Consider the following 14,723-nt stretch of genomic DNA (forward strand, 5'->3'; position numbering starts at 1 on the left):
CAAATCATTTTGGGTGAGAACAGACCAAAAGTAAAACTCCTTTTTCAATATACATTTTGACATCAGCAGTCTCTTTAGCAATCATTGTTTCTTGTTTGACTGCACTTTCTAGTGACATCTAGCACTCTGTGCATGCATCAAGCCATGGGAAGTGCAATGACTCTAATGGCAAGATGAACAGTAAAAAATAATTTACATTTTGGTCTGTTGTCATCCAGACTCGATTAGATCGCTTTAGAAGACTGATTAAACCACTGGAGTCAAATGTATTATTTTTATGCTGCCTTCATGAGCTTTCTGGATCTTCAAAGTTTTGGTTACCATTCACTTGCATTGTGTGGACCTACAGAGCTGAAATATTCTTCTATAACCTTTATTTGTGTTTTGCAGAAGTCATGCATCTGGGATGGCATGAGGGTGAGTAAATGATGAGAGAATTTTCATTCATATACTGTAACATTGAGGCTCCATATCATAGACATACTGGATGTCTCTCCTAGACGCTGTATCCACAATATTCTCAGCTCCCCTGTACGCCACTGTAAATATTATTGAGTTAAGCTGCATGCTCCTGTCTCTTCTCTTTGTTCTTTGGTCAACTGGCATATAGTGAAAATTAATGATGTGATGGTGAAGGAGAAGACGAGTGGGGAGTTGTTTGCCACGATCAAATGTTGTGTCCAGAATACACGATGATAATCCGTTCACATGTGGAGAGAAAATCTAAAGGTCAGTAATACACGCATCTATATCTCTCTCCTATTAAATATTTTGAATAATAAAATCAACATTGTAATCTAATGCATCTCAATGTTAACTGTAAGCTATGTCCCGCATTAAATAGAATTGAAATTTTAACGACGCAAAACACCTACTGAACTAATCAGCATGTTAATATATTGTAGTTTGACTTTAATAAATTGCCGTCTAAATTTATTTTAGTGCGTAGGCTAATATATGCGTTATACATTTGCAGATGCAGAAGCTCAGCAAATGCGAATAGAGGAATAAAAATGTAGAACATTCTGAGAATGTATTTTTTCCGTTCACAGAATTATAGGGCAAGGTTAATTAAAAGAAGTGGAATAATAGGCAATAATACATAGGCCTAATATTTTTTTTTTTTTTTTGGTAATTTATTAATTTGATTAATTTTTGTTTTGTTCTGGTATTTATATATTTTTTTCTATTGGTAATTTATATTTTAATTGAATGTTTTTTTAGTTGTTTTTTTTTTTTTTACACCTAGCAATTTATTTAATTGACCAAACCCAGAGGGGCTGGCTGCAGACTACGGGGCGAGTGGAGCTCCATTCAAAAGCGGAAATACGTCACCTCCACTGCGCCGGAGCGCATATATACGTCACCTCTACTGCGGCCTTATCGAGAATGCTGCCGATATGTTTCTAACTTAGCCTTGGGCTAATGTTAGTGTTCTAATAAAACAAATAGTTTCTTTTCTTCTAGTATTGTGTATTTATTTTTCATATAATGCACCTTCTGCATGGAAGGTTGTGATATTAAAAAGCATACTGAAATAATTTTACAGTGGAGAGTTAGGCGCTAATTTTGCCATGGAGCGAACACAGCGGGATTTTCTTTAATCTAGGTGGTGCGATTGACAACCTGGAGTGGAGCTGGAGCAGAGTGATTAATGAATGCTTTGAGCGTGCAGGTGAAATTGTTTCCGCTCCACTTACATACTCTGGTTGTGATGCTAAATTGATAAATTCTACAGTGGAAGACCATAATTATTAGATGAGACATATAAAGTGAGATATATTATTACTTTTGACATTATGATTTTCCTCTTTCCTGCATTTGTCCTGCCTGCAGTTCACTTTCTTTTGCAGAATGTGCATGTCTTCCCTTAAAGGGAAAAGGTGATTTAGAAAACCTTGTGGACATTAATTCAGTATCAAGTAAATGTATTTGTACAGCTAGTGATTTTAATAATACATACTGTTTTATAGTTGCTTTGAACTTTTGTGTACAATGTTTATAATGTATGTCCAAATAAATGTTTATTTGTATTGCATGTAGTTCTTTTTGTACAGTGCAGTTTATTGTGTGGCTTCAAAGACATCGTTATATCTATCCTACACAAGAACAATAAATTAAATCTATCAACAGGATCAGTTGTTCTGTCGACACTAAAACATTTCATGTAGGTTATTGCATTTAGCTACGGAGATTATGTATGTGAACTAAAAATTATAAAGCTAGACTGAGCTACACCTTAATCTCAAACAAAATAATAGTATTTTATCAGAAAAATGGTCCTCAAGCATCCTGCTGTCTGGACCTCCCCTGTATCTGTAGTAAGTACATAATCTCGGTACAACAAACACTTCTGGTTCTGACTAGACTCAATATATGCTTTAAATAAACATAATTATCTACAGTTCAACTTTACAGCTGTGAAGGTGCTAATAGGCTTCATCGCTTTTCAGGTTAGTCTGCTCAGGTTCTTCCAATGATGGATAAAGACTCAACATAATAACTAAAATGCTTCTATTTCCGATATTTAGCCATCATCCTGAAATCCATAAACATTAACAGATGGGTGGGGAACATCACCATGCAACAACTGCTTTATGCATCACAATGAGCTAGTAGCTAACACCTAGCAGTTGTGTTATTGTTTTGGTCAGTTTGTGTTATGTTTAAGATGATGTCACTGCAGTAGAGGCAGCGCAACTATGTTGATCAGCCTATAATCCCACCCATGTTGAGGCGGCACTAAACTGCAGTGGAAATGCAAGCTCAGAAAAGTAAAGCGAGTAGAGTTGAGGAGAGTCGAACCATAACGTGCAGTGGAAAAATGCCATTACTCAAAACATTGACTGTGTCAATATAACATACCAATGTAAGCTAGAAGGCACAAAAACAGTGTCTTTCCTGCCCTCTGGTGGAGGTGGTGGAGGCTGAGCATGTTTGCCTCTGCACAATAGTATCTATTTGAGCACCTCAGACAAAGTGCCCAATTCTGATTTTCTGGTCAAATCCCAATTTTCTGTTAAGTTGTTCATATGACCTAGGAAATGTGTCCCATATCTGACACTATTCTAATCATCTGATAATCCTGATATCTGTTAGAATTGGTGCTGATGCACTGTATATAGGTTAATACCTTATTTACACTCATTCACTGACCTACAGTTTTGGAAGGCCATGTCTCGAAGGTTGTGGTGCTGGTTAGGCTGATCCTTTGTCAGAGAGTTCGAGGGCTCTTATTCTGGACATAACCACAGTTCAGCTTCATCCACACCCGACCGCTGCAACATATACAGAACTAAACCCCTGGCAGAGAGAGAGAAAAATGAATCCTTACAAACAGTATTACACTAAGATATACAGGAGAAGAGGGCCTCACCTATGTTCAATGGAAAATAAAGCTGCAGTTTTAACATTGTATTTTGACCATGAACTGTCTAAAACATGTGCATTATTTCTTACTGACAATCAATCTCTGTATCTGCTAATATGGCAAATAGCTCCATGACAGTATCAAATGTACTGACTCAGATACACCATTAAATTCAGCAGATCGCCAACCAAATGCTGTTCCTCCTGTGACTGCAGAAGACATATGCATATTCACATCTTCTTATATTGAAAACATGTGCAGTGTTTGCAAACAAATATCTTATTACTTATTACTTAAATTGATTTATTAACAAAAAACTGGCACATTTATGTATTTCTTCACCTGAGACCAGAGCGTGACTGCTATGTGCATTATCCATTCCCCATGTCTGCCAAATATGTTGAGTTGTCCAAATATCATCTGCAGCCTGAAACTGAACTTTTGGTCAGATTTTAGGATTGAACACACTTAGCTGTTTAGAGAGGTATATGATGCTCCCTTGCTCCCTAATTAGGGAATAACTTAAGTGCTGGTGTGCTGTCTGTCTGCACTGGTCTCAGAACAGTTTGAAATGCAGCTTATTTTCATCCTAACTTCATATACACTCTCTGAAGCAATTTTTTTCAGCTTTTGGATACATAAATTTATTCACAATGTGATAATGCACAGTGAATATAGGATATTTTAAGGAAATGTGCCAACAGTCCACATACGTGGTCATTGTGTTAAACAGCGTGCTGTTTCACGATACATTGATTAATCTTTTAAAACAGTATATCGGATGAAACTAGAGACTCTACTCTTTTGACTCAAACAGGTTTTAATATAAAAACGTAATGAGGAGATCAGTTGGTTTAAATTAAGCATAGCTTATAGTGAAACCAAAGTGTAATGTCCACACATGTGGATGCGGGGTCTCAGAAGGTTAATACTTATACTCTAACCTGTTTGTTAGGGGATTGTAGTCTCTTGGCTAAGCTGTGGTGGGGAAAGAATCCCTCTTTGAAGAAAGGAGGGGTCAGGGGTCGAAACTCAGGAAGTTTAGGTGGAAATAATTCAGCATACACATCAAACATGTCTTCCTCTGGAATCTAGATGAAGCATGTAGACTCATTAGTAATAATTTTAACATGTTATTAATGATTGTTTTGGTTTAATTATTCTCTGAACTAGGTTTGTATTGTGGCTGGTTTTCTCCTTCTGCACTTAACCTCTCCTTTCCGCAGGAAATTCAGATCTTTATGCTTTGCAATCAGTGCACAAGTCCATTCAAACAAACATACGGATGAGCTCTGGCATATTTACAGATCCACACAAACACACTAATTCAACACTTACAGTACTGGATCTTTTTTTCTTTCAAGCCTTTCAGGACTGTCCTTTTAAGCAGCATTAAAACGTTCTTCCCTAGAGTCAAATGTTAAAAGCTTAAGTAAAGATTTGGGTTTGCATTTAGGTATATTTATTTATTTATGTAGCAAATTACCTGCATTTGTGGCTCTTGGTTGGGATCCAGTATTTGTCTTGATCACATATCTCAGAGTGGGTAATAAAAGGAATACATAAAAAGTGAATGGAAAATGTTTTTGCACAGAGAAAATATAATAATTGTTCATTACAGCTACTAAATCCACTTTCTGCAATAGTTTTGAAGGCGCACACAACTTTTTTGTTGTGCGACTGTTTACAATTTAACATTATGCTCTCCTGAGGCAGAAGTTGTGTGCTGGGGATTCTGTAGAGGTCCCCAGTAATCCCTAACAGCAGGCACCCACTCTCTTCACAGTACGCCAAACATTCAGCTCAAGAATTCTGAAATAAACACAACACAAAATGTAAATTTTTGCAGTGATATTCAATTTTAAACATATAAAACCCTAAATACACAACTTATGTAATAGTATGTAATTTGCATATCCCAGATCTGTACAGTCCCATCTTGGCTACTCAAAGCAAACACACTCATGGACATGCACAAAGCCCTTGTGACACATAAACACTGTTTATTATGCTAAGAGTGTCAAAGTGTGGTACAGTGCACCTTTTGCCGAATTTGCAGAGGCGTTAAATGTGTTTGCTAAAGAGACCTTCTAAGAGTGTTTGCTAAATGTGTTTTTTGTCCTATTGGAATTCGTATGACGGCTGATGCAATTCAATTGAAGCATGGCACCTTGTAGATGGAGTTTATGTTAGGCACCACAGTCTCTGACCTGTGATTTTAATATGAGGGTCTTCTTTAAAAAAGTGGTTGGATCGGCTCTGGCTTTCTAAGCTGTACTGCACCAGGCTATAAGTATCATTTTCTGGTTCTTGTAATGCGAGGTTTAGTTGGGTTCCCATCAGTGCCATCAGAAGAGGAGGCAGATCACAGAGCACACTGAAACATGGAATGGAGACTCAGACAGTGCTGAGCAGATGGTAACACTCACCAAACCAACACAGCTTCATCTTTGCCTGTAAAAATAGCAATCAACATCATCAACAGAAAGTAGTCTGTTTGCATGTGTTCAGTCTGATGAAGTATTGTAGTTGTGTGTGTGAAGACTGTATTTTTGTGGATTGTGTGCACCTGCAGTTAGTAGGTAGCCAGTCAGGGTATGCCTGTATGCTGAGGATGTCTTGATTGTTGTGAGCAGGGGTTCTGTATTGGACTTTGCCTGAATGCATATTGAGTACAGACACACAACCACCACAATGTCACAGTGTAACCATAAACTTAAAGACACATGTACACATATACCCACCTTAAATAAGAAACAGCTAAATGTAACCACACTGCAACAAACTTGTCAAAATCATATTTATCTCCTACAATTAAAAACACACTAGGATAAACATAAAAGGTAGCTAGCTATTGATTTGCAAGGAATGGATTTATAAGCTTGCAAATGTAAGCTAGCTGACATCTTAACAGCTAGCTGACAAACAGGTCCATGAATTACTAGTCACATAACTCTTCTTTTTTCTTCTTTTTACAAAGGCCTAGTTTGCCTATGCCTAGTAACAGCCCTGACCACCCGCCAAATGGTATTAAAAGGTATTGCACTATTATTACTATAGAAACATTGCTGGTTACCACATGGAATCAACAAATACCTACAGCAAACACACACACACACACACACACACACACACACACACACACACACACACACACACACACACACACACACACATTACCCAAATTATAACCAGTTTTTTGCATCAGGAAGAAGTTTAATCTTCTTTGGCCTCTGTGGTCTCTGCATTTGCATAGTTCTCCATTGTTCCTCTGCATTTTGTGTATCTGTAATGTGACTGTATAACACCATGCAGGATACCTTGCCTATATTTCCCTCCACTTTCCCATCTGACCAGTCTCACTGCACATGACACATCACATGCTACTCATCCAGTTTTGTAACTGGATTAGTCAATGTTCTTGCGATTGTTTCCACCCCGTCTTCCGTGAGGACCAATAAACTCTCCTTAGGCACACAGTAATCAGCAAACCTCACACTTTATTTGGCTTTAAACCTTGTGAGTGCTTTGCCTGTCTCGGCCACAACAACTGTGACATCACTGTTTCCATGGATACAAAGTACACAAGCTGGGGAGGAAGGGGGGCTTGGTGGGGCCAAGATTTGGTGGAGAGGACCTCCCAGGGCCCCTTCCAGACTGTGGTGCTGATGGTAGAGGCAGTTGAAGGCCCAGAAGTCCATACTTTTTGTGGAGTATGAGAAGAACATACCAGCACTGTCTGGGCTGCCCATGATTAGGGGAGGTATGTATCCATTAGGATAGGTCCAGTCTGGACCTGGTGTCCAACTTCGGGCCTCCAGCATTTCAATGAACCATCAAGAAAAGATGATAACAACAAACCTGTGATAGGGCACAGAACTAGAGAGGTGACAAGAGCTGGGAAAAAAGACAGATAAAAACAAATACAATTAAACAAACTCTGAACTTCCAGAATGACTGTACCAGAGTTTACCATTAATGTGATACAAAGACTTACTCTATTAAACAGCCAATTGAGAAAAGTCTTATGAGCTGCTAAATAACATTATTACACAGCTCTCTCCAGAAAACTTGATTCTGATTAATAACAACATTCTGCAGTCAATCATAGTATTTCTAAGCTGTGCAAGTTTCATGTCTCTCGCATCAATCCATGGTCTCTTCTCACTTATTAACATAACTCAAATCAATATTTCATCTCTATTAATTTACTTAGTAAATAAGTAAAGATGTAATAAGCTGGTCATTATTGAAAATTAAACCCAAATAAAAGGTGATATAAGTATGGGTTTCATTTGCTATAATTACCAGCTGAATGTACATTATTTCTTACATGGTAGCTGAGCAGTTTGATTTGATCAATTATTTGAGTCCATGAATTTAATTAATTTCAGCCATATTAGTCTAAAGGTTTAGACACTTCATAACATTTCTCACCAGTGTGTCCCACAAAGGCCATTTGAAGCTCCCAGTCTGGTCCCCACACTTTAATTATTGTATCTGAAGCAATACCTACAATCTCCTTAATGGACAGTAGACCAGCCCTGTGATTTCCCTGAAAAAAATAAAAGAATGTTTCAGTATATCTTAAAGTTTTACATACACAATTGTATCAATTATCTACACACAGAGTTCAGAAATCAAAATGTGGTGGAATAACCCTGATTTTCAGTCACAGCTTTCATGCGTCTTCAGCTGCTCTCGACCAGTCTTTCTCATTGATGTTGGGTGATTTTATGCCTCTCCTGGTGCAAAAATTCAAGCAGCTCAGCTTACTTTGATGGCTTGTGGCCATCCATCTTCCTCTTGATCACATTCCAGATCATCAACAATCCTCCACCTGGTTGTCTAACATCCCAAAGATGTGTTTCTTTCTATGACTTCTGTCTGCTTGTTTTACATCCGTCATTTTAATGCTGCCAAAAAGCCAATTTAAGTCACTTCTTTTATGGAAATGAGTCTGGTAGATCGAATTGTTCTGTTATATTTTGGAATTCATATGTTTAAGCTTCAGTTTCACGTGAATTGAAAGTTCACATTCAGTTAAAGACACATGGCCATTAAAGCACCACGGACACCGTCTGTTACCATAGCAACAGCTCCAGTACCCACACAGAATTTTCCACATTTAGGTTTACGCAATCTTATGAAAAACTCTTTTATATGATATATTTATACATTATATATAATATTTTTGCCACGTGTAAATAAAGCATCTCACGGTTTTTACCGTGGATTCTAAATTCTTATGGTTAAATTAACAGTGATGTTTTTAATCGCAGTTAATAGTAAAACTGTATAATTGTGTCATCCCTAATTCAATGGATACTCTTAAATATTTACAAACATATCAATCATTCTGAAAAATAATATATTATATTTACTTTCATTAATGTTTCAGAAAAAAATGACTCTTTCAGAAAATGACAATTCTTACCTGCTTTCCTCACCATGAAAACAACAGATCATTTCTGTTTGCACCTTTGACATCTTCACTGACTCTACATATGACTCTTGTGATTTATTTCATGTTTTCTAAATTCATCCAAAAGGTTTGTGTGTGTTACAGACCTACAGATTGAAATTGCACATGTTGTCAGCCACTGACTGTCTTGTGAGTTTTATTCCTGCAGGGGGTGCTTGACCCTTCAAAACTGAATCCTCCATTCATCCGCATGTAAATCAAATACAGCTTTATATCCATTTTGAGACATTTTACACTGGATAGTTATTTTTAATAAAAACTGATAATTGGGTTCAATATACAAGGATTCATTCCTGTGCATTGAAAATCCTCCTCAGCATAATCTATAAAAGCATTTATTAAAATCCTCATCCAGTAATAATAAACAACTGTTTATGCATCCTGGTCAGCGCTGAGAAAATTAACAGGAACAACATGACACCACCGTCTAGTTGAGCGATGCCAACACCTACAACAAAAGGGGGACTTCAGGCTTATGTCTCAATATGACAGACTCACAGCCACGCAATTGCAAGGTATCTCATCCAAAATTATTATCAGCATTGATAAAAACAAAAATAAGAACTGATGCATGATTATATACACACATACACACACACACACACATATATATATATATATATATATATATATATATATATATATATATATATATATATATATATATATATATAAAATCATAAATTGTTTTCGATAACCTTATACAATTTCACAAAATGTATTTCCATCTAGAGATGCTTTCATTTTTGGCCGAGATCATGTATTGATGATGGTAGAACCACTCTGTAAAGTCTTCTCCAGCACATCCCAAAGACTTTCAATGGGTTTATGGTCAATGGGTATCTGTGGTGGCCAATTCATGTGTGAAAATTATTCCTCATACTACCTGAACCACTCTCACATTGTCATCCTGGAATATGCCTGTGCCGTCAGGGAATAAAAATATACCTGGTCATTCAGTGCATTCAGGTGGTCAGTTGACTTCATTTTATTGCCGTATTATGTTGCTGAGCCTAGACCAGACCAACTGAAGCAACCCCGGGTCATAACACGGCCTCACCTAGGCTTGTACAGTGGGCACTATGCATGCATGGTGCATCGTTTCATGCACTTCCCTTCTTACCCTGATGAGCCCATCGCTTTGGAATAGGGTAAATCTGGACTCATCAGACCACATTAACTTTTTATTTTGCTCCACAGTACAATGTTTATGCTCCCTTGCAAATTAAAGTAATTTTTTTTCCGATTAGTCTCACTAACAAGTGGCTTTCTTGTGGCCACACAGCTGTTCAATCCCAATCCTGTAAATTATCGTCACATTGTGCATGTCGAAATGCTATTACTTTCACTAGTTAACATAACCGTGAGCTCTACTGTCGTTTTTATACGATGTGACTTCAAGTGTTTCAGTGGTCTTTGATCACGATCATGCAATATTGTTTTCCGACCACTTTTCATCTGTGAAGCTGGACACGTGGTCTGTTTTTTCAACTTGAAAAAATGCCGCCAAAGAAGAACGAGGAGATCGAAGAAATAAAGAAATCGCTTGATTTTCTGTCTGAGGAGATCTCGATTGTCTCTAAGCAGCAGAAAATGATCATCGATTTGATGAGCGAAATTAAAGAACTGAAAAAACAAAATGAGGAGAAGGACAAGCGGATCGCCAGCCTGGAGTGCCGCGTGGCCGATATGGAGCAGCATTCCCGCATGAACGACATTGTTGTCAGCGGATTGGAGACCAGGCCCCGTTCTTACGCGAGGGCAGTGACAACGACAGGCAGTGGGGAGCTCATCGATGCAGACATGGACTCCGTGGAGCAACAGGTGACTGCTTTTTGTCACAGCAAAGGCTTATCAATATCCAACACCGATATTGAGGCTTGTCATCCTTTACAACGGAAAAACAAGTACGACAAACTTGCAATAATAATTCGATTTACGAACAGAAAAAACAAAATTTATTTGCTCAGGCAAGGAAAAAAGCTTAGAGGGACTGATGTTTATGTGAACGAACACCTGACGAAAAAAAATGCAGACATAGCCAGAAAGGCACGCTTCCTAAGGAAGCAGGGGAAAATCCAGTCAACCTGGACCACTAACTGCAAGGTGTTCATTAAACTTAACGGGTCACCTGAGGAAGCAAGAGTACTGTCTGTTAGATTCATTGAGGAGCTGGACAAGTACCTGTGAATCTTGATCATGAAATTTAGTAAGGGGAGTAATTTGTTTCATTGTGTGGGACTGATTTGAATTATAATTGCTATGGACTCTTTTGAAGAGCTTGAGTGTTTAAACTTAACAACAGCTGGAAATGAGAGTGACAATGATGAGAGGGATGGTTGGAACTTAAAAACTTTCAAATTCACTGATCATAATAAACATGGTTTTGAACATGATATTGACCCTGAAAATAATTTTCTTAACAACATAAACAACAACTGTTGTTATTACTCTGATGATCAATTCAACATGAACATAAAATCTGATTCTGGATTGTCAATGATTCATTTTAATAGCAGAAGCTTATATGCAAATTTTCATTACATCAAGGAGTACTTGAGTTATTTAAACAACCCATTTCAGGTGATAGCCATATCTGAGACCTGGCTTACTTCGAGAAGGGTGCTGATTATGAGTTAAATGGATATGAATTGAATTATGTTAATAGAGAGAATAAAAAAGGAGGTGGAGTGGCATTGTATGTAGATAGAAGATTAAAATATAAAATTGTGAAAAATATGACAACTAACATTGATGATGTAATGGAGATAATAATGGTTGAAATTAATTTGGTAAAAAGAAAAATGTCATTGTAAGCTGTGTATACAGAGCCCCTGGTTCAAATATCGAAATGTTCAAGAACAGTATGGAAAGTCTATTTACTAAGAATGATCAAAAAGCAGTGTTCATTTGTGGGGATTTTAATATAGATCTCTTAAATCCCAATAAGCATAAACTGACAGATGAATTTATCGATTTAATGTTTAGCATGAGTTTTTTCCCACTTATAACTAAACCAAGTAGAATATCATCACACTGTGCAACTCTAATAGACAACATATTCACAAACCGAATGGACGATAGTCTAAAGAGTGGTTTGTTACTAAATGACATAAGTGATCATTTGCCAGTTTTTGTGACTTGTATGGGTGATTATGTGAAGTATAAGGAAGTTAATGAGGTTAGTTACAGGAGAATCAGAACTGTTGAATCAATAAATACACTTAGAAGTGTATTTCTTGCATATAATTGGAAAAAATTGTATGATGAGACTGATACCAATAATGCATACGCAACATTTCTTTCCACCTTTAAATCTTTATATGATGAACACTGTCCTTTAAATCAATTAACCATAAAGCACAAATTTATAGAGAGACCATGGATGACAAAAGGATTAAAAAATGCTTGTAAAAAAAAGAATACCTTGTATAAAGAAATTATAAAACACAGAACTAAAGAAGCTGAGAATAAATACAAAATATATAAAAATAAATTGACCAGTATCATGAGGAGAAGTAAGAAAGATTATTATAATAAAATATTAAATGATAATAAAAATGATATCAAGGGTATATGGAAAGTGTTAAATAATGTTATAAGGAATGGACCAATGAATAAAAAATACCCTCAGCATTTTATAGAAAAAGAGAGGACATTAAGCATCATGGAAGATGTGGTCAATGGGTTTAACAATTTCTTTGTAAGTGTGGGAGCAAAGCTGGCTGATGTTATTAAAAGTCCTCAGATTGAAAGTGAGGCGAAGGCAGTTGATTATTTATATAGTAACCCTAACTCTATGTTTTTGAAACCAGCGGAGGAAATTGAGATTATTGAAATTGTTAATAATTGTAAGAATAAAAAGTCAACAGACGTGAATGATATTGATATGGTCTTAATTAAGGATGTCATTGGTGCAATCGTTAAACCGTTAACTCATATTTATAATTTGTCTTTAAAAACAGGTGTATTCCCAAGCAAAATGAAGATTGCAAAAATCATTCCACTATATAAATCTGGAGAGTGAAATCAATTCACGAATTATAGGCCATTGTCTTTACTCTCTCAGTTCTCTAAAATATTAGAAAAATTGTATGTAATTAGATTGGACAATTTTATTGAGAAGCATGAATTATTGGTTGACAGTCAGTATGAATTTAGGACAAACAGATCTACATCAATGGCACTAATGGAGTTAATTGAAGACATTACCAGTGCTATAGATAACAAACAGTACGCAGTGGGAGTATTTATTGATTTAAAAAAGCTTTCGATACAATAGATCATCGTTTGTTAATCAATAAACTGGAAAAGTATGGTATCAGAGGAGTTGCATTAGATTGGATGAAAAGTTACATAAGTAACAGACTTCAATTTGTTCAAATGGGTGAGTACAGATCGGAGTGCTTAGGTATCACCTGTGGAGTACCACAGGGGTCAATATTGGGTCCGAAATTATTTATTATGTACATAAATGACATATGTAGGGTGACTGACCTCTTAAAATTAGTGATTTTTGTGGATGATACCAATATTTTTTGTTCAGGGAAAATTTGAAGCAGCTTTTGGAGGTGGTCACATCAGAAATTAATAAGTTAAAAATTTGGTTTGACTTAAATAAATTATCGTTAAATTTAGATAAAACCAAATTTATACTGTTTGGTAATCGTAAAACCGATATACAAGTAAAAGTTATGATTAATAATGTTAAAATAGAAAGAGTGTATGAAAATACATTTTTGGGTGTGATTCTTGACCATAAAATTTGTTGGAAACCCCATATCAAATATGTTAGAACAAAAGTAGGCAGAGTATTGGAGTAATGGGGAAAGCAAGGCATGTATTGAGTAAAAAATCACTTTTTATTTTGTATTGTTCCCTTGTGTTGCCTTATTTAAATTATTGTGTTGAAGTATGGGGCAACACCTACAAAACCACCTTACAAACATTAAGCACAATACAAAAAAGAGTAATTAGGATAGTAAATAAGGTAGGATATCATGAGCATACTAATTTACTATATTTAAAATGGCACACTCTAAAGTTTAATGATCTCGTTAAATTTAAGACCGCTCAATTAATTTATAAAGCAATAAATAAACAGCTGCCTGGAAACATACAACAGTTATTTACATATAGGGTTGGGGGTTATAACTTGAGAGGGGATTTAAATTTGAGTCAACATAGGATTCGGACAAAACTCAAAAGCAGGTGTATTCCGATTTGTGGGGTGCTTTTGTGGAATGGTCTGAGCAGTTCGATCAAACAAAGTGTTAATATGTTGCAATTTAAAAAAAGGTATAAAAGTTTTATTTTTGACAAGTACAGAAGTGAAGAGGGTGAATGATAATTCATTATGATTGTAAATGCAGTTTGATTATGTTTTTTTTTTTTTTTTGTTTATGATTTTATTGTTTTCATTATCTTAATACTAAGATAAAGCATTATTGTAATTTAGCAGGTTTTTTTTGTATTATGTAAAACGTTATGTTAGATTTATCTTCTTTGATTGTGAATTGGTTTGGGTAGTTACTGGGGGTAGGTCTTGATAAGCCTAGGGCTTCTACCTATCCCTTTTCGAACAGGTTGATTATTGTTTTTGTGTTTATTTATTTGTATGGAAATTTCATACGTATTGCTGTCTTCATTTATTTATTTTTATTATTAATTTATTAATTGTTCGAAATAAAGATTTCATTCATTCATTCATTCAATGCATTGGACAGTTCTTAACCCGATTTCAGTGATTTCAGCAATCTCCTTAGTTTTGTTCTTTGTTGTCAGTAATTTGCCCCTTCTGAAACATCTTTTCCACAACCATGGAATGTCTTCCGACATGGTTGTTTATGAAATGAGAAGCTATAAACT

This window comes from Xyrauchen texanus, chromosome 2 (assembly GCF_025860055.1).
Source record: "Xyrauchen texanus isolate HMW12.3.18 chromosome 2, RBS_HiC_50CHRs, whole genome shotgun sequence".
Lineage (NCBI taxonomy): Eukaryota > Metazoa > Chordata > Actinopteri > Cypriniformes > Catostomidae > Xyrauchen > Xyrauchen texanus.